Source organism: Cervus canadensis, chromosome 32 (assembly GCF_019320065.1).
Source record: "Cervus canadensis isolate Bull #8, Minnesota chromosome 32, ASM1932006v1, whole genome shotgun sequence".
NCBI classification, from domain to species: Eukaryota; Metazoa; Chordata; class Mammalia; order Artiodactyla; family Cervidae; genus Cervus; species Cervus canadensis.
The window spans coordinates 38,928,106-38,933,191 of record NC_057417.1 but is presented as its reverse complement, the minus strand read 5'-3'; the positions used below and the strand labels follow the sequence as shown (position 1 = coordinate 38,933,191).

General features: G+C 44.4%; 1 non-coding gene across 1 annotated transcript; it reads right to left on the bottom strand.

Annotated features, from left to right (window-relative positions):
• Positions 1–4,591: 4,591 nt before the first annotated feature.
• Positions 4,592–4,755, bottom strand: LOC122433666. The gene has a single exon (XR_006267156.1). It is a non-coding gene; the product is annotated as a U1 spliceosomal RNA (small nuclear RNA).
• Between the last annotated feature and the right edge of the window lie 331 nt (positions 4,756–5,086).

The window sequence follows — 5,086 nt, the reverse complement described above, 5'->3', positions numbered from 1 at the left end:
ATTTCTCCATCAAATCTGAAGAAGAGTCTTGCTGGGTAGAGTTTTCTTGCTTGTAGCTTCTTCCCTTTCATCATTTTAAATATATCATGTCATTCCCTTCTGGCTTGTAGAATTTCGTTTGAGAAAACAGCTGATAGCCTGATGGGCATTCCCTTGAATATTATTTGTTGTTTTTCCTTTGTTGCTTTTAGTATTTTATCTCTGTCTTTAATTTTTGTCAGTTTGATTATGTGTCTCAATGTGTTCCTCCTTGGGTTTATCCTGCCCGGGACTCTATCCTGCCTGGGACTCTGTGATTCCTGGACTTGGTTGACTATTTCCTTTCTCACGTTAGAGAAGTTTTCAGCTATTATCTCTTCAAATACTTTCTCAGGTCCTTTCTCTCCCTCTTCTCTCTCTGGGGCACCTATAATGCAAATATCAGTGTGTTTAATGTTGTCCCAGAAGTCTCTTAGGCTGCCTTCATTTCTTTTCATTCTTTTTCCTATAGTGTGTTCTGTGGCAGTGATGTCCACAATTCTGTCAACATTTCACACATCTTCTCAATCTTTGCTTCCATTCTTTTTCTGAGATCCTGAATCGACTTCACTATCATTATTCCGAATTCTTTTTCTGGAAGGTTGCCTCTCTTCCTTTCATTTAGTCGTTTATCTGGGGTTTTATCTTGCTCCTTCAAGGAATCTTCCCAGCCCAGGGATCAGACCTACATCTCCTGCACTGGCAGGCGGATTCTTTACCACTGGGCCACCTGGGAATCCACTTGAGTTGGGGAGTAGGACTAACAGGCAGAGGTTGATAAAGGCTGCAGACTTTTAGTTATAAAATAAACAAGGTCTGACGTGCTAACTTTACTATATTTGATAACAATATTCTATAATCAAAATTCACTAAGAGAGTAGAATGTGCTCATTCTCACACACACAAAAAGATAAAATTATGAAATGATAAACATGTTAACTAATTTGATGGGAAGAATTCTTTTACAATGTATACATATATCAAATCATCACACTGTATCCTTTAAATAACTTAGTTTTGTCAATGATACCCCAATAAAGCTGGAGAAAAAAAAAGAGATCAGGAGGAAACCTTTGGAGGTGATGAGGTGATGAGTATGTTTATGACATAGATTGTGGTGATGGTTCATGGATATCATATATACTTATCTCCAAACTCATCAAGCTCTATTTACTTGAAATATGCTTTTTGTATGGCAATCATACCTCAACAAAGTGATTAAAAAAAAGAAACTAAAGAATGGGTGACTATAGATCTAAAGAAGGGAAGTGAACAATGAGATAGGTTAAACTGTGTCTACATAATTTCTAGAATGGATATAAAGCTTAAGATAAATGCAAAAATCATTTTTGAGGACTAGATGCATACTGTAATGAACAGCAATAATATTAAGTAAAATTTTACATGTTATACAAAGAAATATGTGTTTGAGGATATGTACATATTTATATATCCAAAAACCTATTTCAGGCAGACCTGAGTTAAAATCTTAGCTTTACCTTTCAGTTTTGTGTGATCTTGGACAAGCCTCAGTTTTTCATCTGTAAAATGAGAAGGCTGCAAGACGCGGGTCCACCCAGAAGCCGTCTCAGCCTTTAAGATGCTGCCCCTTTAAGGAGGGCGGGGTAGCGGAGAAGGTAGCCGGGCCCCCTTCCTCTCCTCGCGGAGCCTTCCAGACCGCCTGTCTCCGGCCTCGCCCCGCCCCCTAGGGGAGGGGCGGGAGCAAAGGGGGCGGGGAAGGAAGACGGTTTACCTGGCGCGGCGGGCGCGCGGCGCGTGCGTACGGCCGGACAGGCCCGCGGCGCTCACTTCCTGGCGTTGCCCCTTCCCCCTCCTCGCCGTTACCCTGTACATCCGGGTCATTTGCCCTCCTCGCTCGCAGGAGCCGTTGCCGCCGCTGCCGCCGTTGCCGCCGCTGCCTGGCTCGTCGCGGCTCCGCCACAGGGGCAGGTGCGGAGGGTTCCCGGTCCGGCCGCCGCCGCTGCCCCCCTCCGGGCCCGGGGCTCCCCCTAGCGCTGCTGAGGAGCTGCCGCCGCGGCTCGAGGAGGGCGGAGGAACGGGGCTGAGAGAGAGCGCCTGGAGGCTCGCGGGGAGGGTGAGTGGTTTATTTTTTTCCCGTTTTCCTCGCTTCTCTCACACCCCTGGCTCGTCTGCTCCGCGACCCCATTTTGGCGGAGAGGCGGGCGCGGTGGGGCCGGCGCCCACCCCGGCGCCCACCCCTGGCGTGCGGCGGCATCTCCGCGGGCGCCCCGGGCCCTTCCTCCGCGCCCCGGGCCGCCCTGGCGCTCATTCTTTCGGCTGTGCCTTTCTCCGCCCCTGCCTCCTTCCCCTCGCGTCTCCCCGCGCGTGCTCGCCGCCCTTTCCCGTGCCCAGTCTTGCCTCCGCCCGTGGCCTTTGGCTCCGGGCGCTTTCCCCTCCCGCGTCTATGGTCGTCCCCCGACCCGGAGCTCCCACGTTCCTCCCAGCGGCCGCCTTCCCTCCCGCTGCTGGCCCCCGGATCCACACCCCCTTCTCCCTCGGACTCCACCAGGCCTCGCCCGGACACGCGGCCCTCCTCATCACCTGCCTTGAACTTGGTGCCCCGACCCCTTCCACCTGTGCCACGATACCGCCCGATTCAGGTGTTGCGTGGGCCGCAGATCCTTAGCATTTAAAGTCCCGGTTCTCGGTCCTAGGGTGTGGCCTTAGCTGTGTTTCCAAAACACACGTTTCTACTATAATTATCCAAATGCATGACTGTCAAACTGTAGTGGACTTGGCACTTGCTGTGTGTGTGTGTGTGTGTGTGTGGTCCTCATGGTTATTCTGGGTCACACCAAATCTCTCTCTCTCTCTTTTTTTTCCCTGGAGGAGTGTGTGATTGATTTGCTCTGAATGTAAAATTTGGCCAAAGATTGTTACTCTTTGAACTCCTCCACATTCCTTCTCCCGCTGTTCCATGACTGATTTGCAACATTACCTGTTAATACTGTTTGTTGGTGAAGCTTCTTGTCGACTCATCTGTCACCAGCAGTTACTGAATGTCCCCCAGTGTGCAGAATACTGATGAAATGCCTGAATTCTTGCAGTGCTACAAAATGCCATTCTGGAGAAGACAAAGACTTGGGGCATTTGTTTTCACTTTTTCTCCCCTCCCTCCTGTAAATTTACTGAGTTTGAAATCTTTTTACTCCTTCATGTGTAATGTGGAGAATGTGTATCAGTTGTGTGTTCTTAGAGTCTTGCCATTTGGAAGACTGGCATTCCAGAGGAGTGTTTTGTATAGCTCAAGGAATTTCAGTCACTTGGGTGTTCAGAGACTTATTGCAGATCGTTTTAGACTAATGTATCAAGAAAAATAAACTGATCCTTTTAATTCTTTAATTACACTTAGTAATAGAAACAGAAGCTCTGTGTCTGGAACAACTTGGTAATTGGGGCTTACTTGATAGCCTGTTTGTAAAGTGTTGCAGTTAACTAAAGCTACCTGATTCAGCATTCATAAAATGAAATGACAGCAGTTTTTCTAATGTGACATTCATAGTTCATAATAATGAACTCCAAGGAAGGTACTTAATCCTGAAGTGCACCTTCCTGCGTGTCAGTTTGATACAATTGCTGTCAATATTAATAGCATTTGTCTAACAGCCCTTTCTTCTGGAGAGGTAGGTACTAAAAAGGTGGTTGGCTGTTTGTCCACTTTCAGGTTTTGGATGACCACTAGAAGCACTAAGATTACTTAACTTGGAGTCAAGATTGCATTTTTTTTTTTTTTTTGGGCAGAGCAATTTTGCTGGGTAATATATATGTTAAATTCTTTAAAACTTTAACAGGTAGCTACTTGAGAAAAATCTTGTTTTGTAAAATGTAGGATAAAAAGTATGAATTCTAGATTGTTTGATGATTGCATTAAGGCTAGATTTTTCTCTCCTAAGAAAAAATGGTTGATCAAAGGAAGGCATGATTAGTAAATTGACCCTAGTCGCCCCAGCAAAAATTCAGTTTCAGATGCTGAGTGAAACTGAGTGAATGTACTTTATTTCTGATAGATTACAAGTGACAGGTAACAGCTAACTTAAGATTTTCTCAAAACTTTCTCCTTCAGATGGGTGAAAAATAGTGTCATTCTTGAGGTTATTTGACTCATTTAAAGTGGTCATTTACCTTTACTTAGTAATTGAGCAGTAGAGACGGATGCTTATTTCATTTAATCCTAGTCTCCTTGGGGAAAATATTGTACTGTCACTTTTATGAAGTTACTTAACTCTTAACTATTAATGCATTCCAGTGTTGGAACATACAATTTACTCTTTTCACTGTTTAAGGAAAACAGCATTTCAGGAACATTTAATCACAGTGTTGGCGTAGCCCACTGTCGCTTGTGGTCTCGCCTTTCCTGTTACTATATAACAGGGTTTGGCCCAGTGCCTGCCTGTGCAGTGGACATGCAGTCAGTGTTCAGACTAATTGGATGAATGGCAGGTTTGCAACAGTTAGACTGTAGCACTTTGTAATTATGTAGCAAAAGTTTTAGAGAAAGATGTTGATTGCTCTTAGATGCAATTTTCTCTGGTAACTTGTAAGTTTTGTTTTTCAGGGGAAAGCGCGGCCCGCAGTCCCCCACTACCATAAATTACACAGTCGAGTTTCCCCTATTTGAGGAAATCGCAGAGGTCAACACACCGGAGTGCAATGGGTGAGCCTCGCCCTGGGAGAACCACCTTCTTGATAATGGTATCTCCTCTGCCAGGTAAGTATACTTGTAAGTTTTGAGAATTGCTATATATAATTATTTTAAACTGCTTTGAAATCTTTGGGGAGAAACTACAATAGACATATCAGTTTGTGATATGCTTTAGTTCCGTGAAGGGATATGTTCACTGAAAATGGATATTTGTTGTATATATCTTGTCAACATTCATGACCAATGGTAATTCAGATAATTTCTTGTATATTTAAAGTTTCTAAAAATCAGCATAAAAACTCTTTTGAGTGTGTGAGTTCATCCTATATTATAATCAGTTCACATTAAATAAGGTTAATTTTCAAGGAGCATTTTTTCATATAGTAGAAAAGTAATGAATCTGAT